This window comes from Lonchura striata, chromosome 4, assembly GCF_050655825.1.
Source record: "Lonchura striata isolate lonStrDom1 chromosome 4, ASM5065582v1, whole genome shotgun sequence".
NCBI lineage: Eukaryota > Metazoa > Chordata > Aves > Passeriformes > Estrildidae > Lonchura > Lonchura striata.
Window position 1 is genome coordinate 8,008,936 of NC_140706.1, and position 24,660 is coordinate 8,033,595.

Below are 24,660 nucleotides of genomic sequence, written 5' to 3' on the forward strand. Positions count from 1 at the left end.
TGCAACAGGGTGTCTGTGTTAGAATTCCTACCCCAGGCCTCACTGTCAAGCACTGGAAGGGTATCCATCCCCCCCAAAGGGCAGATGGGATCACCCCAATCTGGACTTGAGTTTCTCCCTTTCCCTTCTGGGAGCAAGGGAAGGCACTTCAGGCATATTTGGTGGGGGACCAGTCTCCTTCGGGTAGCACTCACCAGCTTCCCTGGAGCAAGGGGCTTCCTTCCGCTGAGCATCATCAAGTGTTTCAGGGCAGGTTATTTTTCCTGGGAGTTGCATGCAGCCCTGATTGCCCAGAAGAGCATAAGTGAGCATTGTTTCCCCCACATTGTTCCCTGGCTCTCCACTTTTCCCAACTCCTTCTTACCTCATCGTCCCCTTGCTGGCTAGAGAGCTGTAAGGGCCTGATTAGCACTTCATTTGACAAACAGGAAGTGGGCAAGAAAAGCATCATTTTCAGAATTAGAGCCTCGGAATGAATTGAAGAAAGAAAGGGGGAAGAAGGAAAAAAAAAGAAAGCGAGCCTTGCACACTTTCCTAATTGCTCGTTAGAACCAATGGCCTTTGTGGTTCCTTCCCCCTGTGTCTTCTTTATAAAAACGTTTGCACAAGACATTGCTATTGTCTGCCAGACAGCCTCAGGGTAGGACAAAATGAACTAATTGATTTGCAGTTATGTCGTGGTGAATAGTGCTAAACATCCATCTGCGGATTCCTTGTGAGGAGTGATTAATAATTTGTACTCCTGGGCCTAGAAGCCTGAATACCCTTTTTTCATGTAAAACTGAAGCGTTTCATTCTCTCAGCATCACAGATATCTCCTCTACATTGTGGGTTACAAGGACGAGGTCAGGAGTGCGCGCTGGCGATGTCGCACAGGCGGGTTGTCTATGTGTGGGTAAAACCCAGCGTGGTGGTGGGATTAATGGGAATTTGTCAGGCTGACACACAGTACTGTACAGCATTCCTGCTATGGCCATTCCAGTGCAGATGTTCCCAATCCCTGGTCATTGTTCCAGAGACAGAGGATTTTACATGTGTTTTCAAAGAGAGAGCTGGGACACTTAAAATTTATTTCAAACACAAAACCAAAACCTAAACTGGGACAATTTAAGGAATTAGGACTTGGATTCAAATTTCAGGGCTTTTCTGGGCACTGTTTCTACAACCACCAGAGGGAAAATCCCAGCACCATACACACCCAAGCGCTGAGGAGTCTCAAGGGCCAATGTAAAAAATTTTACTCAAATACCACCTACATGTTGAAAGATACATGCAAAATACCTTAAACTGCCAAGTAAAGGAGAGTCTGCAAGACATCTCTACAGGAGCTCCTGCTTGTGGATTTGCTTTACCAGGGTATTTGTCCTTCGAAATCAGAGCTGCACACTGCCATAATTTAAATGGTGAGCCCGAGGCTGTGGGCACTTTGTCTTTGTCTGAGCTCAGTCAGATGTGGCAGCCTGTGGTCCTCTCTCCCAGCCATGTCTTAGGGTCCTCATGGTTGTGTCCCCAACTCCACCACTCACTCTTGGCCCTTTCCACCTCCACCTGGAATGAACAGCCGTAGTTACTCTCTGAGCCATTTCCTGCTTCCTAATGAAATCTATTGGCCTCCTGTGGGGAAAAAAAACATTGACTCAGCCAACTCTTAATGAAGTCATCTGTTTTCATGGTGTTACTGGTGCTCTCTACTTTCCCAGCTCATTAAAAAAATTAACAACCTTTAGATACATCCAGAGATCCAGAGATGAGATCTACTTGGTCAGAGTAAATCAATTTCAGTGGAAAAAAACTCTTGGGTCTTTCCCTTGTGACCCATTTTTACATCTTCCTAGATTATCTACATTATATCCCATGCTTTGAATATTTGTCTGAATGCATCTGCATTGATAAACAGATGCTTGTGAGGCCTTGCCTTGCTGTCAGCTTTGCTCCCTGGCTGGTTTGGACTGCTGCTGCTCTCTGAAATCAAACCAAGTTCTGGGAACAGCCCTCTCCAGGTGCTGATCTGATATCTCAGGTTTGGCTCCCTTTGTGATTCACAGTCTTACAAACCCACCTCAAACATACCTCTGGAGGTTTTGCATTTTTAAATGTTCCCTGATGCTCTGCTGTGTATTCACCACCAATCCCATTCATGTCCTGTGCCATAAAAGCCAGACTGTCAGACTGCCCATGCCCCTGGGTCTGAGGGAGAAGGACTGACAGCTGTCCTTTGGGAGAAGCATGGACACAGTTTATCTCTTTGAGACAAATAAGCATAAGGTGCAAGATAAATTTGTTTGGTTATGCTATGTCTGGGTCAGGTTTCCTTCTTGGAAGCCTGGGATGAAGCCCTTATAAGCACTTCTCTCCTGGCAGTAACCAGTAGCGCAAAAAGAGACAAAGTTTCTTAAAAAGAGTACACAACCCCAAAACATTTGCATGGTAGAAAAAGACTACAATATTTAATAATTCCCTTTTCTCAGACTCAAACAGCCTGGTGATACCTGGTTGTTTTCCTCTCCTGACAGGTAAGAACTTCTGGGGAAATTATCTCTTCCGAGTAAAAGTAATTACTGTAAGTGCTTTGCAAGAGTATCTTTGGGTAATGTATTTAATATAGTTGTGAAAATTATTTTGTGAGAAAAGAATGAGCTAGGAGAATACAAAATGTCTATTTCAGAGAATTTTTCTATTACCTTTTGGGGGTGATAGGCTCTAGCCACTCATTAAATATAATGCAAAATCTTTATGACTATGTGGTGCTGTAAAAGGAATGAGATTAGATTGGCTAGAGCTTTGAAAAAAGCATCCATTTAGAAGAGTGTTTGCAAGATTGATGATCTCAGGGAGTTCTGTAGACCAAGGGAAGGAGCAAGGCTGTGGGTATACTGTCATGTTATTTCTTTTATTTTTCATTTGGGGCATCTTGGGCTGATTTAGCACACTGTAACACAATGACCTGAGCTTAAACAGATTAAAAGGACAGGTTTGGATGCTTTATGGTAACACACTGTTTATAATCCATGGTCTTGAATGACAGTATGAGTCCTCCTTATTCTGAGTTTCTGACAGTAATAACACTGTCAGCATTTCCACACTATGTGCTTACTTGTGAAACTTATTTCTACAGTAGAATACTGAGGTCAAGAGTATAATCCAATTCAGAAAAATCAGTGGGAACATAACAGGAAGCATCATTATGAGTAATGATGCTTTCTATTATGTTCCTACTGATTTTTCTGAATTTGATATTCATTTGTGCAAATCCATACAGTTCCACATCTTGAATACTGGAAGCAGTTTGTGTCTGTTCACCTCAAAAAAGATATAGCAGAAATATGGACAAAGATAAAAAATTGCTTAGATCAGAATAAGCTAAGAGACAGCTCCTTGCCCCACATGTGATTCAGTTGAGGAACCCTTTGCTGCAGAAGTGGTGGGTGCAGGAAGCAAGTTTAAAAAGCATTTAGATATGATGGGGGAAAAAAAAAACACTGGGGACTATCAAGAAAGAATATACCACCATTAAAATAAAAAGCGCCTAAAATCCCATGTCTCATACTGCTGGAGTGGGAGGAGGCTGTTCTGGAGTGGAATCATTACATGCTATCCTAAAGCTTTGCTCCTCTCTGTGCTGTGGAAAAACAATGGCTCTGTGGCAGTAGCAGAACTAAAACCCCCATCTCATGAGTCCTTTCCTTGATGACTGTGGGCAGCTGACAAATTGAACCCACCAAACCTAGCTTCATCCCAAGCAGGAACACAAAATCAAAAATCTGGGCTTCCTTTAGTGAGACAAAAGTCACTGAAAAATGCTCAACTTCAGCTCTCCGTGCAGAATTGCAACATGTGGCAGGCAGGTAAAATTAGCCAGCCGAAACGAGAGGTGTAGCACTTGCCAAAAGCAGAAAGGCAGCCTCGGAAATGCCTCGGAAATACGGACTTTAATGCCAGGTGGCTGGTGTCCCATCGCCGTGCCCAGCCGGGGAGGAGGACAGGCTCTGGGGACATCCCCGCGGGGCTGTCCCCCGGCTCCGCGCAGCGCTCGGGTTCTGCACCAAAATCCACAAACAGCAGCGCTGGGGCAGCCCGGACAGCAGCCAGCGGCAAAATTCCACCACTTCTCCCAGCCTTGCCCGTGCAAGGCTGGGGGGCAGAGAGCGGGCGGACGTGCCGAGAAGCCCCGGCGTCTCCGGCCACTTCAGACAGCGCCATTGAGGGGCGGAGAGGCCGCGCTTTGTGCCCTTCCCTGAGGGCTGCCTCCTCTCCATTTGTTTACCACACATCCTGTCTTCCTTTCTGTTTGCTTCACACATCAGCGCCTTCATTAATCGTCCTCCCCGCTCCCCATTTGGGCCTTTGGATTTTCGGCTCGCCATGGGTAATTCTAATTACCTCAGACATTTAAAAAAAAAAAAAATAGGAGCTTAAGTAGGTGCACTTCATTCTTTAACTGCCTTTTACAAGCAGTTCAGTGCTGGCTACCAAGGGAATCTGATTAAACTAATTACCCTGATTGGCTTGTTTAATCAACTGCTTGGTTTAATTGGGCCTCGCTAATGCGGAGTGGTGGAGTCCGTGGTGCGTAATGTGAGAACCAGGAGACCCGTACGAGCGGCGGTGACACCGCCACAAAACACGGAGACCCGCCCGCGTTCCCAGCCTGCCGCGGCGGCCCTGAGAAATGCGGACCGCAGCCGAGAGCCCGACTGTGTTCTCAAGAGCCTGAATGGGCTGGAGGTTTTAGTGATAATTAAAATTGCTAAGAAAAAAAAAAAAAAAACTTCAACCCTTTCTCATTAAAGGACTTGTCCTTTTCCCTTCCCCCCTCCAAACTCGAAGCAATATCGGGAATCCTGTCCGCCTCTTTCAAACAACACTTCAATTCATCAGGGCAAAGAATCCTTCCTCGTTCATCTCCCCCCATCCCTGAGATTTTGCACTCCCATTTACAGTGTGCATGGCCCAAAGTAAATACACAGACAACAGGGTTACAAATTACCTTGCGCAAGGTAAATTCACCCTGAGTACCTAGGGAGTTTGTGGAGTACAAACAGCTTCTGTGTAAGCATCCTAGCAATAATGGGCATTCCTATAGCTCTAATTACTAGAACAATAATAACCTGCAGAGCGTCCTTTTCCTCCTCCCATCTCACTCCTGACTCCCCACTCCCTTCCTTGCCCTCCACTTGCTCTCACAGTGGGGAGGGATGAGGATGAAGAGCCAAACACACGGCTGGCTTAGCAAAGCTCCACTCATCTGGGTCCAATATGCTTTATGGTGACATGCAGGCTGAATTTGCTACTTCCTGAGCATTCTCTTAGAGCCAACAACATGCTACACACCGATGGTATGAGTGTGACACCCCTGCAATCAGCACTGTAATCCAGCAAAGGTATTCCCTGTGCCACAGTGCGTGCCACTTGGGCAAAAAAATTAATGGCATGCTCAATTGTCACAAATCTGCAATAAACCATCTGTAAAATGGAGAATATAGCAGCAAAATGCACCCACCTTTATCCACGGAAAACATAAATGTATATACGTGATTTAGTAACTTTAGCCTGCCTTTATACTTGGTGAAGATAAATAGGCATTTATGTCTATTTCAGATATCCACCTTACCCTAGGAATACCTTTTACTTCTGTGTTGGGTGTGAAGGGAACTTCAGGTGATCTTGGAGTTACACCATGGCCAAATGACTCCTGCGTTGGGATGAGGATCTTAGGGAAGGCACCTGAGATCCTTGCAGAGCCCATCCTCTGCTTGTGAGGGTGTTGGGGACCTAACCTCTTACCTGCCTGGCATCCTCACCCTGCAAGCCAGCAGAGAAGACTGGGCTTGCTTCCCACTGTGGTCTCTGCCTTATCTCTGAGCTCTGCTCACGTGCTGGTCCAACCTCCCCACTTGTGATGGGCAAGGGACTATCCACAAGCATGAACAGACTTACAGAAGGGGTCTGGTCTTATTTATGGTCACAAACTGTGAAGGGAAGAAAAGACATCTCCTCCAGAAGTGGTTGGGTGGACTCCTGCGTTGGGCCACATATCACCTGGTTGCTGCCACCTCTTACCTCAGAACCATACACAGTGTGTTGCTTTCAAATTGTCTCCAATTGTCACATCTTTTTCCCTGGACAAAACACTGATATATTCCGTGGATTGGTAAAATATGTGCTTGAATTCTGTAAAAATTCAAATGTGTTGGGATTTTTTTGTATTTTTTTGTATATTTTTTTTTCATATATTATGGAAGTCTCTTTTGAACTGTCTCCCCTGTAACTCACAGCAAATGAGCCCCATGGTTCTCCAACCTGGCTTCAATTCCTCTGGAAAGGTCCTTCCTTTTAATTTTGTGGTTTGCTCTGGGCAGAAAAATGTCCATATAAGTGAGTAGGTGAAAGCATTTTAAAACCACAGGGAACCCCAGTGTTGAGCTGCAAATAAAATGAAAAATTTTCTTAATGGATGGGGGTGTATTTGATATCCCAACTGACCATGCTGGGAAGGTCATTAGACCATGATCAGCTGTGGTTATTTCACTGACCATCCCAAAAGTACCAGCTGCAGGATGCTCAAGTTAAAGTCACAGCAAAAATCATTGCCATTTTTATGAGGGAGAGTATGGCATTTTTCACTGGCATATACCCAGTCAGATATGCTACAAAGTGTGTGTGTGGGGGGGGGGAAAGCAATAACCATTTGCTAATATTTCAGCTCTTTTAGGGTCACTGGGAGTAGTGCTGTGGTGATCCCCCTCCCCATCCTCCTGCCCGGCGGCATCCATCTGGGACACCTAATGAATGATTGGTAAACATAACTTTTCCCAGCAAGACAAAATCTGTTTCTAACTCATGACCTGCTGACACTCGTTCATTATGTAGCCTTCTTCTGCAAGACAGGCTGTTTAGGAAAACCATTGACCAGCTGCATGCCCTGTGCAGCCATCTCTTAATTACGGGACAGACCCTCTTAGTAACAGGGTGATGCTGAAGGGCTGCTGAGCGGATGTCACAGAAAGGGGATCACGGCCACTCAGTGCTCCGCCGCGACGCCGCGGGGCCGTGGGACCCATGGCAGAGCCTGTGGGGCTGGAGGAGACGGCCTGGCTGGCCCTCACTGCTGCTGAAACAGGGCCATATTTCACCAACACTCTCCCACAGCCACCTCTCGCCTTGTGTGGGGATTTCACCTAGCGCCTATGGAGATCAGTGCTCGATTTTTCACTGCTTTTCGTCGGCTTCGAGTGAGGCATTATTTGAAATCTGGGATATGGATTTACTCTTGTGAAATCTTTCACACTCACAGACCCTGCACTTTTCTTCATCCAGAGGCAGTGGGTTTGTCAGGGACCTCTCTCTTCTGTAGGTAATGTCCCAGCCTCAGCTAAACATGGCATGCAGCAGTCTGTGGTGTTGCTTTCCTGTTCCTCAGGGACAAGAAAGATTCATCTCAACCAATCACTCAAGCTATTTCTTGCTGATGAACAAATTAATGGTATTGCAGGGAGAACTGATACTTAACAAATACTTTCACTTCAACTCTTCCCACTGACCTCTTGGGAATTGATGTGAGCTAGAGCGAGTGCTGTGTTTTTCCTTCCTCAGAGAGTCTTCAAGTTGTTCACCTGGCAAAGTAAACAACCTCATTGATCTTATGAGATTCAGATGAAGATCAAAGTAATTTGGGGATGCTCCAAGCTTTAGTTTTTTGGTTTTTTTCTAGAGCCACTTATATACCAGTTTTTAATCTTATTTTTTAAATTCCAAAGAGCTGCATTAAAACACCTTATTGCCAACAGGAGGAGAATATCTCCATTCCACTGAATGATGCCAAGTTATCATCACATTCAAACTGCATTTTAACAGCCTTCCCATTTTCAGGGCTTTTCACCTTTGCATTAATAAACACTCAACATCCAAGAGCTATTGAACTCACACCTTTCCCCATATCCTCTGAGGCATGAGAGCAAGAGAGATTTGATCAAGGTCAAATTGAATCAAAACAGTGGAGAGCCAGACAGTTGGCTCTGGAGCCTTGGCAGTGCCAGAAGCAAATAAAGCCTCTCTGTTTATCACTTCATTCAGTCCAGATGGGCCGTTTTCCCCATCCTGTAGTCATCATCCTGTATCCATACAAAGCTCTGAGTGATATTTCTATAGCATGTTGCTTCAATGAAGCTGTCCTAGAGTGGCTGTACCAGCGGTTTTGAAGTTGCCTCCGTGTCTCTCATGTGGTTAAGCTTACAGATGTCTTCTGTGGTCTCTCTTTCTCTATCAGTCATCATTTCATTCTCATGCCTTCCAGATTTCCAGATACCTCCTGCCTGTGTCTGCTTGAAGAAAGGCACCCTGTAAAGCCCTCCCATGTATTACAAAAAGATCTGCTTCTGGTTTTGCTTCACATAATGCAATGTATGTTTTGCAAAAACCTAGGAACTGACAATCAGATTATTGATCACAGCCAACAATTCTGGCTCCTCAGTGTCTATTCCTACACTCCCCCCTGGAAAGTGGTTTTAGATTTGTTAAATGAATTTGAGGCTGATGAAAAGCTAAGGTCAGACGTATGGGCCTTAAGCAGACAGACTATAGGGAGGAACTTCTTATGTCATGTGCCCTTCTAATTAGACTCAGTTGCATTCTGTACAATTCCTCCAGCTCAGGCTATCAGTCTTCCTTGGAAAAACTTTTATCTACACAACATTCTGCACTAAATCAGGTCAGATTTGTCTCATTTGCAAACCTGGCCCATATTTTGCACAGGAGAAGTTAAAGGCATTGAGTACTGCTGCCCATCCATCGCTCCCATCTGCCAGATGGAAAGGGAGTTCATCAGAGCAACTGCTGTCATTGTGTTGGCTCCCTCTGAAAACAGACTGCAAGAATGGGACAAGAAGGAAAGATCAAGGCAAGGAGCTGGGAATTGGATGACTCAAAGTTAAGCTCACTGTCAGACATTCAGCCACAGTCCTCTTTAGGATGAAACACTTGGGGCACATGCAAAGCACAGAGTAGAAAATAATATACCTTGAATCCAGGGATCTGAACCCACTAGAGTGAATCCAAGCAGCTCAGTTCATGCAGAGAAGATAAGGTGCACCCTTTTAGGAGTTTTCAAGCTCAGCTGGCACTGCTCCTGAGTATTGTGTCTCTGCATTAGCACGAAACCTCCTGACAATTGGCTTTGCTGTTTTTAACACAGACACAGCACTGCCCAGGTGTGTCCAGAAACCAGCTGAAACCAAATAAGAACACGTGTCTGCACTCTGTTCTGACACATGCCTTTAGTGTTTTCCTGGCTTTACCCCTGTTGCAGCACAGGCTTTGCAGGGACTTTTTAAAGCAGACCTGATTATTTGACCACTCCAGAAATCTAGCAGCAAACAAAATTGCTGGGCAAAGTCAGAAAAAAAACCCAAAAAAAACCACCACCAAAAAAAACCAGTAGCATCACCATCCTCGAGGCTATGATACCCCAAGGGAACCTATACCACATGCTGGTTTCAAGGTGTTTCCTCTCCAAAACCCTTTTTAAAGAGCTGAGTAACCTCATGGGCTTTGCACGAGGCTCTGAGCTGGTGTGAGCAGGGCTGCAAAGGTATAACCAAGCACATAATATGACCCTGGCTTAGCCCAGCGTGACTCTGGCAAAGCTGTGCACAAAGCCACTGAGCCTGTGTGAGAATGCCCTTAGTCAGGCTCATAAAATGTTGTAGTTTGCAGCTGAGAAGGGATAAATTAAACTAACAAGCATGACAGCTATTTAAAAATAAGAAATCATGTTTCATAGGGTAAAACAACATCTGAGGCCCCAGAGAGTCTGTACTTTGTATTTTTAATAGTACTCTCACTGCAACAACACTCTCCCCTCCACTTAGCCAGGCTGAAGACCCCAAGTTCAAACATTTCCCCACTGCTCTCTCTGTGGCTTACTGCAGCTCTCATCTTTACTATCACTCTGGATAACTCTCTTTTGTGACTAGAAGAGCTCATTAGCCAGGAATGGATAAACAAAAAGGAGGGTGGAAGCAGAGGTCCCTGCTCCCCAAAGCAGGCTCCCTGGGGATGGTGGTGGCCTCCCACCCAGGACGGCTCCGTGCAGCCCCCAGCTGCAGCCTGTCTGAAACGTGCTGGGGGACAGGCTGTCAGAGGGCTGAGCTGTCCCACACCAGCCCTCTGGGGGAATCATGTGCTGGGGGTATGAAAAATCTGTGTCTCAGAAGACTCTGCAAAGGCAGAGTGAGGTTGGTTGCCTTGGGCCAGTGGATGGTGGGTTCTGGCACCCAGTGGGTGGATGCTGGTGGCTTTGGGTTACAGAGATGGCAGAAGCTCGTGAATCCCCATTGCAGGGGAATTGAGGACTTACTCTCTACAAAAGTCTCCTTTTATTTTCAGAAACCACGACACCCATACCTGTTGGTGTTGCCTATGGGCTCCTAGCACTCTGCTGCTTTAAGGGAGGCTGAAAACAATTGCATGAGAATGTAAATGCTGTTAGAAGTAGCTTTGAGGCAATTTGGCAATGATTGCTAATGGCTAGCTTCTTCAAATGAGCATAAATTTCAGAATAAATTCCCTGTGAGAACAGATAATCTGTGACAAGATTACATTAATTAAAAAGATCATCGTGTAACCAACCAACTTCTTATACACAATCATTCGTTTGCCAGTCCTCTAATTGACAAAAAAAAATACTGTTCTCTGTGGTCATTAGCATTGGCAAAGAAACAAAAAAAGTCATTTAAGGCAAAGCAGAACATTTTTCAACTAGAATTTTGACGTGGGGACTGCTATGTGAATTGGGAAGTTGAGGCAGGGAAGTTCGGGCTGGTTACAGGTAAAACCATGGTTTATTCTTATGCATGAAACTCTCAGAGGCTGTTATGATTTAAAACTCTCCTGAGCAGAAGCTGATCATCTTTTCTGAAGTTCTAGAAAACCTTCAAAGAAGAGTATTTATTTTTGAGACTTTTAATCTGGGCAGATAGTGACAAGATAAGGAGGACAGGTTTTAAACTAAAAGAGGGGAGAGTTAGATTAGATTTTAGTAAAAAGTTATTTAGTGAGCCACTGGCACAGGCTGCCCAGAGAAGCTGTGCCTGCTCCATCCCTGGAAGTGTCCAAGGCCAGGCTGAATGTGGTTCTGGGCAGCCTGGTCTAGTGGAAGGTGTCCTTGCCCATGGCAGTGGGTTGAAACAAAATGATGTTTAAGGTTCCTTCCAACCCAAACCATTCTGTGAGTCTGTGATTCTGTGATCTGCCTTCTGAAAGTAATTCACAGAGACCCAAGGACATGGTTAAAATAAAAGTCTGGATGAGTATACAGCATTCACTTTGCCTGGTTCTCCAAGTGAACTAGGAAGGAAAGATAGGTAGATAGAAGCAAGATAGGAAACAGGGATGTTTAGTTTTATCTAAAGAGGAGTTGAAGATGAGGAGTTCATCATCCTCTCTGATATTTCAGTTTTATCCTCCCAAAGGACAAGAGAAACAGCAGATCCTGAGTGCCAAAATTGTCAGATTCAGCCTCAGTATGGACCAGGTGAGATTTTCATAATTGATCACTTGGTGAAGCTGAGCAGAAACAGAGCTATCCACAACCAGTTGCTTTCCACAAACACCCTTGATCTTCCCATGGATTAAGAAATCACTTTTTGTGGGCTAAATCTGATTTTTGGGCTGATGACATGGGATCTGAACTGGAGATAAGCTGTGTGCTGCAAGTGCAGGCCAACTACAGAATGTCTTTCTGCAGAACTTGCTGGAAGACTGAAACTAATGTGAAAGCCAAGGCTTTACTCTGTAGTATTCTCTGAATTTATATGTTGAATTTAATTTGCCTTTCTTCATTGTTTTTCTTTTTTCTTCTCTTCTTGCAAAGAAAATGTACGCTTCTTTGTTGTCTTTTCTACTTTTGCATAACTGTCCTTTCTCTTAGTTGAGAAAAGATAAAAGAGAGGATAACAGTGGGAAAAGAAGAAGACAAACTGTATCAAACACAAGTATTTTGGTTTTCTAAGAAAGTGAAATAAGAAAAATGTTCTATTCACAGCATGAGCATTGTCAGAGAACTTCCACCACCTCCATCTTATTTAAAGGTTAAAAAGCTTTATTTCCTCATGCATGTTGATGACATTTGTTTCTCCTTTTTTTTCTTTTCAGGAGTGGCCCCACTCCTAACCCTTATATTTTTCTTCTCTTCTCCCACTTTGCACTGGAGGAACATTTTCAAAATCTTCTTGGAACTTGGAATAGAAGATCCTGTTTCGAAGACAGGCACTGGGGAGCTGCATCAGACCCAGCTGGCCTCTGCCACTCTCAGCTTGTGCCCACGTGCCAGGCACAAGCTATGTAACTGGGCTTGTGACTGGCATTTCACTGGGCATTTCCCAGTGGCTTTAATCCAATGAGTTAACATCAACAGGAAATGAGGAATTAGGGGATGCATCCCTTGGGATGCTCCAATACAGCAGCCACATCACAGCTCTCCTTTCCCAGGCACATCAGAGGCATCCAGAGGGTCACTTTACCAGGCAGGACTAGCAGAAGTGTAGATGATGAGTTGGTAAAGGCTTTACCAATCCAGGATTTTGACCCACAGGACCAAAAATGGCCTTTGTTCCAAGCAGAGAAGTCCATGAAAAGCAATCATAAATAATTGGATCTAGTGGGAAACAGTTTCATCAGAATCAGCTGTGGAAGCTGTATGCCACGTAAGGCATGTGCAGCAAGCAAAGCACTTCTTGAAGAAAAAATGCAAATAACCTAAACACTGACAAATACTTTCAAAACAAAGGAATAAAGAAGATTGTGTCTTGCAATATCTAGACACCCATTTAAATATCCCTTTTTGCAGAAACATTAGGCTTCTTTCTGCTCCCTTAGTGAGTGTAGATTTGGATATTTGTATCCCTGTCAATCCATGGACTATTCCACAGCCTTGTGATGTGATGAGAATCAAAAGGAGAGCTGTGTGGACACTCACATGTCACATTAACTAGTGCTTGCTTTACACCTGCAGCCTTGCTGCCAAGAGGGATATCTGCCAGGGGCCTGGATGTGCAGGGCTGGCTCAGATTTGTTCCTCTCCCCTCATTGTGCCTTTTAAAAGGGACACTCAGGGTGTGCATAAAATTAAGCACACACATGCCTTAAGATACATTTCTGTACAGCAATGGTCAAATCTCAAGGAATAAAAGTATTTTCTAGCTTTACTTCATTCTTATAGATGAAGTTTATAAAATTGCTTTCCTTCTATATTTTAAGATTTATCTCTGCCTTGGCAGAGTGTATGATTTTCTCTTTGCTTAATGGGAGACTTCTGTAAAATTAAGAATAAAGAGACTCCTCCAAAGCTAAAGAAGTTGTAGCTTTCATACTCACATTGACACATGCTGCATTTTATGACTGGAATATTTATTTTTAAGCTCATGTTTCTCTCTTCTCCATCTTCCAACCCTTTTTTTAAATTTTTCTTTATTCTTTATTTTTTAATCCCTTCCAGGTAAAATGCTCCCTGCATCTCATCCCATAGTTTTTTTTGGGTGTGTTTAGATTTAATGAAATTAATTCATCCATCCCAGCAAGAGGGAACATGGTCAAGTGGCATTTAATAATGCCACTGCCACTAGACTTTATCAGTAGTTATTTCCAGTGAAAGAAGCTGTTGGTTTCTTTGGTGAAACAGATGCAGGTCATGGAGAGTTACACTAAGTATGTGAGTTTGTCAGCCAAAAACCAGCTAAATACCCAAATGATGCTGCTCATGAAACATACCTGCCTTTCATTTTGAGTTGCTTCATAAAATGTCACCAGCCAGTCAGTCTTTAACTTTGCTTCCTTTTCCTGCAGATCTCGATGAACACCAACCATGGACAACATGAATCCCTCTCTGTATTAGATAGTAATAAATTCATAAGAATGGCAGAGAGGGATACATTTAGTCTGGATCTTACACTCCTATTCCTGTTCTAATACAGCACTGTACACTCTTCTCAGAAATACTGTATTTACCCTTGGTGTGAAAATGAACAGTCTCAGTTGTACAGACAAGTCCAAAAGCTGCTAAAAACCAGCTGTCAGGAATATGATCCCCGGGTACTTTCACAATGGGAATTGCCATTCTGTTTGTGAGATAGGGGTGTGGGAATTCTCCTTATCAAAATGAGTTAACACATTTTCATTGAAAGTTGGCCAGCTTGAATGATAAAAGGAGTAGGGAAAAAAGGCTAATTCTTCTGTCATTAAAGATTAAAAAATGAACTATGACCCAAGGAAAAACCTGATACTCATGGAGGTGAGGGCAATTTTATATTATCCCTGGTTTTATAGTTGTCCTAGGTTTTCTGGAGAAATTGTGTTGCACTGAAGAAGTCTCAATGCTCAGGAGTCTCTGACCTTTTCCAATCCTACAGACCAAGGCCAGGGTATCCTTCTGTCTTAGAAAACATTGTGCTTTGGTAACTTTTGAAGGCCTTTTGCATTCAGGGCATGTTAGAGCAGCTCTTGGTCTACTCTATTTCATGCCCAGAAATCAAAGTATTGTAGGAAAGATCCCAGGATCTACAAAAGCATGAGACTGTCTTTTAGCCCCTGAGCCAAGTGGTGAATAAGCCTCTGGATCTGGCCCTGAATTTTCAACATGCTCAGTGTTTGGGCTCTCATTTTACCTTTCACATCTAGAACAAAACCTGTCAGAAACGTCATGAAATAGTTTTTTTTTATTTCTAGAAGTTCCTGGCACCATTTTATTTTGCACACACCTCACCCTTCAGTTTGTACTCATCCATGCCCCCAGAGCTGTGCAGATCGCAGATTTACCAGCGCTGGTGCCGTAGGGAGGTCAGGACCCCAAGCAATGTAGCTAAAGGTGGTTTTGAGTTGGGTGTTCATTGTGTAAAGCAACTTCAGCTGAGATGGGGACAGCGGGTGCTGATGAGATACCCAATGAGTTTACAAAAGCCCAGGCCTGAGGTGGCCTGTCCCACATGGGGTGCTGCAGATCAGCCCTTCCTCCTCAGTGTGGTCACTGAGCCGGCCATGACTCCTGAGGGCCGTGGCACAGCCGCCTCCCCAGGGAATCCTTCGGGAGGAGCGCTTGGCAGAGCGGAGCCCCACGGTGTGGGACGTGTGCGCACCGGCACACGCACACCCTGCGGGCGGCTCTGAGTTACGAGGTGATAAACCCCGCACAGAGCCCTGCTGACTTCATAAACCACAAAAATGATGAAATTATTGCCACATTATGAGAAGCGAGCCCATCTTACTTTTACACCCTGTGTGAAGCAGGAGCCTTGATTCTTTCTCATGTGCTCTTTAAAGGTTTCCAGAAGTTTCTCTGCTTTATGAAGTTGAGGTTATTTCACACCTTCTGCTGGTACTTTCTCCTGCAGCAGGACCCCTCTCTGTTGCCACCAGTAAGGTCACATATACCCTGTGGCTGTTCCTGAACAAGTCCCTGCAGGAAGAAAGTTGCAGCCAAGTCAGGATTTGATTCCCTTATATTGCCTCTGGCATTTCCTCATCTTGTAGTAATATTCATGCAGAGGACTTGCACGTTAAACTGAAATTAAAACAGAAAAGAGGCAGCACTAACAGTTCAGATTTTTGTCTTGGTGTGATTCCTTGCTTAGAGCCAGACACTGAGATCTGGGGCACTGCAGTTCTGGCAGAAAGAGATCCAGTCTTGACAGGAGAGAGGTTACCTCCATCCTCAGGGACTGTTCCAATATCTAATTATCCTCAGCACAATAAATTTACTTTTTATTTCCTATTCAGCTTTTTCCTGACTTCAGCTTGCAACCACTAGACCCTGTTGTGCTTATGTCTGTGTAATTAAAGAGGACTGAACCTTCACCACCATTGCCATTACAGGCAGCCATGGCCCGTGACCAAGACACCTCTTAATCTCATTCTGATCAGCTAACTAAAATGATTTGAAATATTCTAGAAATTCATGCTTTAAGTAGAATAAAATCAAGCCATGGGAAATTTGGAGCTGTATTGCTGAGGTAGCATAACACTGGACGCTTTATGTGGACATAAATATGTACATTTTAAAGTTTCAACAATTAAAATACCATGCAGACAGAAACTGTGGAGTAAATGTAAAAGCAGAGGCTTTTGTTTTGATATGCTGTGACTCATTTCACTTAGTTAGGTACTTTTTGTTGCTGTCATTTTTTTTATTTGGGTATTTCCTTAAACCTTAAAAACTTAATATTGGTTAGTGCTGTCAAACAAACCAGAGCCACGCACAGGCTGGGTTCTCAGTTAACACCTTGCCCCTCAGGAAAAGGAAAGGACTGTAGAAAAAATGCAATTTTCCCCTTCTTCTGGTTACTTCTGAGGGCAGTGGTCTGTAACTTGAGCACCAACACATGAAATCTGTTGGTGTTCTGCTCCCTCCTTACTGACAATCCGTAATGGCTCATGAAATCTTCATAGGAGGTATCAAGAGCTGTCCATAATTAATAACTCTACTTTCATGTAAGCCACTTAAAGACAAGATTTCTCAGCCAAGATCAACAGATTACACAAAAAAAAAAAAAAAAGCATTGCCAGAACATATTGTTTCAAAGAGATAACGAGCCAGAAGAAACAGTTCTTGAAGAACTGAAGCCCATTTAATTTCAGACTGCTTCACAATCATTCTCTCCCCTCTTCTCTATGATTTCCAAAATCCCTCTCTGATTTTTTCAGTTTACAGTCTGCTTTTCTTCTGTGTTGGTTCTGTCTGTCCCAAAGGTCCAGTTTGAATTGCACAAAGCAAGGAACAGCTTTGAAGGCTGAAGTGCTAAAAGGGCTTCCATCAGCCACAAAATTGACCAGGCTGCACCCTGGTCGTAGAGTGGCACCCATCCTTTAGCTTTGATGTATGTTCAAAAATATCATCTTTCAGCCAAAAAAGAAGAAAAGTGTCTAGAAATGCAAATATCACAGACCAGTTCTAGATCTACTGCTTACAGAACTAGAGATTCTCAGAAGTGAGCATATTGCTCATATATTTCTTCTTAGTATTATCATGGGGGTTGAGGTTTCTTACTTGATTTGCCATGTGTTCAACCCTGTAATTGGTTAATTGCATTTCTTTATTGGTTATTCCACAAACCACATCTAAAAATCCTAATGCCAGAAGTGGTAAAGTAGTTTCCAAATAAATTCTGGAAAGGAAAATCAGATAAAAATACTAGTACCAATATAGTCCTATGTATTTTCAAGTACTACAACTTCCCCTAATGCAACTGCTATGTTCTGAAAATTTCATTAGGACACTGTAACACTTCTCTACGTGGCAAAATTCCTATTCGTAACAGCAAGGAAATATACAAAATACAGTGAAAGACATTCATATCCAAGTTATGCAATTGTCAACGTGTTCATATTTTAGTAAAAATTCACTGTGACGGGAATGTCACATCCCTTTGAACTGATTTCCAGTTATTTTTGTTTGCAAATAGTTTGAAGTCATTAATCAACAGAGCTTCCTTGAACCATTAACAGAACCGCTGCTCTGCTTGGTTGTTTCTCTTTGAAGGGGATTACAAAACCATTTGCTGAAGTTTCAATCCACATGAGTTCCTGCCCTGAATTGCATGTTAAGTTTTGGGATGGAGCAAATTCTTCATCTGGTTTCATGTCAAAACCATCTGAAGTCAGAGTTTTGCACAGAACTGATGCAGAGCCATAAATTGTCCAAGTTCAGTGTGAATTGGCCCAACTGTGTTTGCTTGAGAAAGGGTGGGAACTGGAGCAAATACTTGAGGGAAAATGAGCTAAATTTCAAACAAAACGCAATACTATGCAAATTTTACATAATTTCAAGTCTCACAGCCAGCATATTTAGAACTCTTTCCCTATCCTTTTCTCTGGAAAATGGGACCTGGCCCCCAGTGTTCTTCAGAAAGGCTAGCAAAAGATCAGTGAAGAAAGAAAATTTGCCAAGTTTCTCTTGCACAAAATTCCACATATTTTTACTCCAAAGTATTCATACTTCTGTTATGTTCACTTCCCTAAACAGACACACATGCAAACTGGTGGACCTGACGTGTCAATTCCCACATTCAAATGTACAATCTAGATTCAGTCACAGCTGGACACAGGAAACAAAGGAGGATGCCATCATTTGTTTGGGTAAATGCAAAGCTAGTCAGTGTGCATTGGGTGAGACTGAGAAAAAAAATCCTCTGATGTTTAGCAAAATTATACTCCTGAGGAAAACAAAGTCTCATTCTGCAGCAGGAAAAAAATTTGAAAGCCTATATCCTTGTTGGATATATCAACTTTGCAAGATTCTCCATTAGCAAACCAGAGCACAGCTTGGTTGTATAGTACTAAAATTATTTTAAGAAATATGTATTCTCAAGAATTATTTATTTTATATTCTTTGTAAGTTCCTTCTTCTCTTTCAGATATTTTATTGCAAAGCAAGAGCTGAAAGTTTTAGCCAAAATGTTTAAATTCTATCTCATTTTCCTGAGCTGCTTCATGTGCATAGTATCAATTTCAACTCAGCACAAGAAAAAAAACAAAGCTTTTAGGAGTATCTCCTGCTATAATAATTGGTATAACTGGAAAAATTAGATAAGCTTTGGGATGTACAAGCAGGACCTTTAAGTGCCAAAAAGCATGTTTAACATTTTCCATTGATAAAAGCCATTACTCAGCAAAGTGTGTCCTTCTGCTTCATCAAAGCACCATAAATCTAAAAAAATAAATCCAGCTAGGACAGCCTGTGAACAGATATGTTCAAACACTGTTTGTTGTCCCTTCACTGATGACAGGGTAACCCTGAAAACTGTGTCCATTATTTGATTTTCCAAACACAGAATTCCAGTGCTGTTTGAGAGAGCCTAAGAGCTGTAAGACACCCATGTGGGCTGGGGCTGGGTCACACAGGACCTACAAAGGCTCTGATGGGGGCCAGGAGGGCCACAAGAGTGACTCAAAGGCTCTGGGTTACCACTTTAGGCAACTGAGTTCCATCAGTGTGTCACAGAAAAAAATATTGAAGCTGAAACCAGAGTTTCAGCGAGAGGCCTGCAGTAGGTGGTCATTTACATTGTTTTACCTAGATTGGTTTCATCTGGAATTAACTTTTAAAATGGCATGAGAGAATGGATATAAATCAAACATCTCTCCCTTTTTCACAGGCTTTCAATAAAGGAAGATGTTATTGAGGTATTGCAAATATGATGGTTAAATTTCCTAGGGAAAGATATGTGCAGGGCATTGCATAAACTGGCTATTTCTCTACCAAAAAAAGCTAGAAATTGATGTGAAAGAAAACAGAGCTCTTCTGAGTGCTGGGATCCAAACCCAATAGAGTTCTTGGTCTCCCAATGCTTATTTGGGCACCTGATTTTGTACTGAGACCAAGAAGAATGAGCTGTTGGTCTTGTGCCTATGTGCTCTCTGGACAGCACCAGTGCACCTGGATATCTTCACTCACTAGGAATAGCAATACAGCAAGTGTCAGCTCCATTTGGTTTTGGGCTTTTTTTTAAAACCTCCTCCAAGACCTGACACTTCTAGGAATAGAAAGTACAATCAATGTTATCCTGAAGTCTATAACTGCCCATGCTGAGTGGTCATGTCACCAGTGAGGATCATCCTAAGCTTCTCCAGAGCTGATCCATGGCTCTGGGGACTTCTCCTCAGCATGAAATCTCAGGGGTTCTTGTGGTTCTTGAAGAGTTTGATCTGAAGTGAGCTTCTGTTGAGCTTCATCTGCAGCAGCTATCAAAACTGCATAAAAGCCCACAAATTTTTGCATGGAACATTTTTGCATGGACATGAAAAAGGTGCCTGTTACCTCTTTGAGCCTCAACAATCCTAAGGGATATTTTGAACTTAGAACAAATTCACTTTTGCAGGGCTTTTCTTTAATATTCTTCTACAACCAAGTCAGAGCTCATTGCACACCTGCAGGTCTCCCAGTGAGTGACTGTCAGGATTGCACAGCATTAAACCAATACTGGCATTTCACAGTGTCCACTAATTATAAGCACATCTGTTTAAGAGCAGTTAGAGGAATGAAAATCCCAGCATCAATGTGTTTGATGCATGTGTTTGCTTCCCCTTAGAGTGAGGGTGGGAAAACACTACTTTAAAAATCTGTAATCTTCATTTCTCTTCCAAACAAATGTAAACACTCCTGCAGCTCCTCTGGGGAGTATCACTGGAATATGGCCCTCAGGCCTGCTCATCCTCTTAGTGAGGATGAGCAGGCCTGAGGGCAAATTTTTTTGTAAATGTGTTCATGCCTGTTAAAACTGATTTAAGATTAAAATAAAATTCGGAAAAAGCAACCAAACTCAGGTCCAGGCAGAGGTCTTGCATCTGGGATCAGTGGGAAATAGCAGTCACTGCAACATCAGCAAACTTTGGATCATAGCATCATATAATATCCTCAGTTGGAAGGGACTCACAAGGATCATCAAGTCCAACTCCTGCCCTGCCTAAGGTCACCCCAAGAATCTACCATGTGCCTGAGACCCTGTGAATATCTCTAGACACTTCATCCAGTTGAGAGCTATATGTGGCTGTAGATGGTGTCTCCTCTTACCTCTTGAACCCTGACTCAGGTCCAGCCTCATGTTTCTGGCACTGTGAATTAACTCTCTTGCTCAGAAAGAAGTTTGTGAGACTGAAATATTCTATTGTTTATCTATTTTAGCAAAGAAAGCAGTGAGAATGAAAAGGTTACCATTTCATTTATACAATTTTCCTCATTCACAGTAGATGATCTTGGCAACCAGACCTCATGTTATAAGACCGGTTTTCATATTCAAACAAATATCACATTACTATGGACAATAGCATATTACTACTTGGTGGTCTGAAATCCCATGTCCTGAACCTTTTGTATTAATGTGGATAAGGACTAATGATCCTGGAGTCAGTGGTGTCAGTCAGTGTCACAGTCAACTGAGAAGGGGATGCTTTGTCTCTGTTTTTGTTTGAACTTCAAACTCCCACGGGAACTTTGCTCACACCGGGCCCTTCTTGACCCAAATACTACTTGTCTCCCTTCACATGTCCCTTGTTAAAAGTAGCCAGATAGCCAGTTAAAAGCTATCAGCAAAAGAGTGGGTTCTCCAGACACAACGCTGTCTGTCAGCCTTTGGTCCTATGAGCAACACCAGCCCAAATTTCATCCCACTGATCTGTCACTTTTTATCTTGCATTTAAATGTATTTAACGATCAACAGAAACTGTGTCAGCCTATGGTGTCCAGCAGCTATTTTTTGGGAGAGGATACAGCTGGTGCAGAGCAGGCAGTGGTTTTGCACCACGGATGGGTGAGCTGCAGAGTCACAGCAGCCCATTTGTCAGAGACATCAGCCCGCTGATGGCTCCATTCACTTCTCAGCCAGATACTCTGGAGTCATCCTGTCTGCCTCGCAGTGCTCAGGGCCCTGGCAAGCCAGTTTATCTCTTTGCACAGATACTTGCAGACCAGCCTGGACTGAGGCTGTGGGGCTCATCAGCACATTAGCAAAGCTGCGAAGGAAATCTTAAATCCTTCATGACCAGACTGTGGTACTTGAGATGACCTGGGTGGGAGATGGGGGCAGAGGAATCTGACCTCTGTGAGTCACCACCAGTATCAGCAGCATATTGCTCAATCCAAGGGATTTTCCCTGGCACCACTCATACCCCCCAGCTCTACAGTGCTTTCCTGGGGAAGAAACCCAAGTTGGACTCATTGTATTTTGCCATACCCCTGAATAAAAGCCCTGCACTGTCCAGGGACACAGCTGAAGTGAAATTCAAGCTGACCCCCACTTTGGCCTGCAGTATAACCAAACCTCGGGCTCGGCTATCTGATAGTGTAGACAGCAAAGGCTGTTTATTTGCAGGGTTTTGATGAGTACATGGACAATCAGGTTTCCTGGGAAGAGGCACCAAGCCTGTCAGAGTTCAAGAAACATTTGGACAATGCCCTCAGACACATGGTCTGATTCCTTGGTTTGACCCGGAGTTAGACTCAATGATCCTTGTGAGTGTCTTCCAACTTAGGATATTCTATGATTCTACAAATCAAGGGCAGTCCTTGGCAGCTGCCCTGGTGACAGAGGACAAGAAAAGGAGCAGGCTGCAATGCTGGCACTGTTTCATATGCCATGAAACCAGCAGAATATCCTTCCCTGGATCACTGCATTGAAATAAGCAGAGGATCAAACCTGTCCTGCTAATGACTCAGGTGAATCCTCTGAGTGCTCGGCTGCTATGCTAAGACTGTGAAGTTGGACATGAGCAAAATTCCTGTCTGGTTAAAATAGGGTGAACTAAAGGACAAAGAAACAGCTCTGTTATTGTCTAGACCTCCAGATCATATCCTTAGAGGCTATGATGCAGTTTATTCAGCAGAGGAAATAAAAACTGCTTGGATAAAATCTTCTTACACATTCCCATGCTCTACTCTCTTGTGAAAGTGTTTTTAGTGTAGCACTACACCACTTTAATTATATGCACTCCTTCAATAAACAGGCATGACTCACACCTCTGCACGGGAGATAAAAGATGTGTGGAAACCATAAAAACACTAAACCAGCATGTAAAGCCAGAAAAGCCATTTATCTTCATGGAATATTTTAATGTCTGTCTTGTTCTTCCAGGAAAGCTATGGGACAATTTATGCCTTTAAAAGGCCTCAGCTTGTAAATATATATATATATATATATATAAAATATCTTTTCTAAAGCTGGTTCAGTAAAACAGTTTTTAAAGGACTGATATGGGGTTTAAAAGGACATTCTAGGTTTTAGCACCCTGAGTGTTATATTAGCCATAGCTTCCTCATGTATAAATAGAATGGAAAGGGGGCAGAAGAGCCTCAAAGAGAGAGATTATGGCAGGATGTGTCTTCCTCAGCATGAATCCTAAATTATTAGTGGTGCCATAGGCAAAGCAATCAGACCCCAGCTCCCTGCTCTCACTTGCCTTGTCTCACCCTGCATGGAGGTCATGTCTGTTCCTTTGGGCCACCTTTCCCTCTGGAGCCATGAGCTGCACCCCAGCAAATCTTGTCCCCTACCCCAAGTGCTGTGGAGCCTCGTGGTCAGGGCTCAGCTTGGCAGACCTATGTCTCCATCCTCCTGGGAAGCCTTTAACCACAGGCCTAGCAGGCAAAGTGGCTTTGATCTAAACTTAGTGCAAAGTCTGGGGACAATCACAGTCACTTGATCTCATTTTTGTGTTGCCTCCCAAAGCAGATATCTCCTTCCTCATCCTCAAGTCACAGTGAGATGAGGCTCCCAGAGCAGACATCTCAGTGGCTTTTGGTACCATTTGACAGGATGAAAAGCACCTGAGAGAGTCATCAGAATCTGTGGTGGACACAGAGGAGCCTTTGTGGGCTGGGTGGCTGAGGACACCAGAATCAGAGCATTTTGGGATCTAATAGTCCAAAAGTTTGAGTTTCCTTTCATGTACACACACACAGACACACACTCACAATAGTTGTCATATATTCAGTGGTCTGTGGCTGTGCTGAGGGTGACCTCAATTAAAATGTGTCTTTGCAGGCAAAGTGTGGTGATGCACAGGGGTCTCCAGGGCAGTGAGAGCTCTTGGATTTCCCTGACGTTCATTACAGGCATCCGTGCAGCTGACACAGAGTTTGTCATTAATCTTTGGCTGTAGTTCTCTTATTGCACATCCCACCAAACTGAGATTCACTAGGCATCTTATGGTCTAAGTTTAGTCTAATTTAATCTGTTTTAGAAATGTCTGGTGTGCTTTAGTGGTGTCACCCCAAAGCTGAGCATGCAGCTGAGTCTGCAGACAAGGAGGGGAGGGTGATTTGCTGTGACAGGACTCCTGTCCTGGCCAGCAGCAAATCAGTAGCATGATCATTTAATGGGGACACCACCTATTCCATGAATGTTCTGATGGAACATAAAAATCACAGGCAGCCACCCAGGCTTGTGTGTGTAAATATCTTCTAGTTATGGAGCTGCTCCAGATCTGGGATCATATGTATCACTGGTCAGAGGTGCCCAATTCAGATGCAAAAATTAGGATTTTATGGCAATGGTGGAAAGCAAGCCTCTTCAGGAGGTCATTTAGGATGCTGAATTAGGAGGCTGAGCAGAACTGTAGCCAGTGTAGAGAAATGAGTCTCCAGACTGAGGTAGGCAGCCCCCATGAGGTCCCTACCCCACTGACAAAACCCCTACACACCTCTCATCACCAGTGTTTGATAAGAGCTGTGCAGGGAGGCAAGCTCTAAAGCCATACAATTAAATCACTTTAGGATACCCACAATTTCCATGGTTCATCAGCAAAGTAAATACAAGCTAATTTATATTTTTGTAATAGCTGAAAAGTGGAGGCTAACTGGCATTTTTAAGATATTAAAGTAATAAATATCTCTTTAGTTTGTCAAATGTCCCTACTTTGCTGTTGTCTCTCTGTCAGTAAGCTCAGCTCTGCTCAGCTCCAACCCATCACCCCTTTATGGTGCATAGAAAAGAGAATCCATTGAGATTGTTATATCACTTTCTGCTTAAAAGTTGCTTCTACTACTTACTGCACTTTTCTGCCTTGCTGCCAGGCATGTGGCCACTACTTTACACATCCCAAGAGATTCAAGCATGATTCTAACTCCTTTTAAGTAAAGAGAAAGCAGTGAACAGCTTCTCCCTGCTTTGAATCGTGCCATGG

The 24,660-nt window shown here is 43.4% G+C and overlaps 2 long non-coding RNA genes across 2 annotated transcripts in view; one reads left to right on the forward strand and one right to left on the reverse strand.

The window, feature by feature from the left end:
• LOC110473271 (uncharacterized) overlaps nt 1-12,318 on the reverse strand; it is a 122,766-nt gene extending 110,448 nt beyond the window's left edge. Inside the window, exon 1 of the long non-coding RNA XR_014954653.1 lies at nt 9,016-12,318. This is a non-coding gene — a long non-coding RNA (uncharacterized LOC110473271). The remainder of the gene's footprint in view (nt 1-9,015) is intronic.
• LOC146767516 (uncharacterized) overlaps nt 1-20,202 on the forward strand; it is a 41,853-nt gene extending 21,651 nt beyond the window's left edge. The window contains exon 3 of the long non-coding RNA XR_014954657.1: nt 12,151-20,202. This is a non-coding gene — a long non-coding RNA (uncharacterized LOC146767516). The remainder of the gene's footprint in view (nt 1-12,150) is intronic.
• The last annotated feature ends 4,458 nt before the right edge of the window (nt 20,203-24,660 follow it).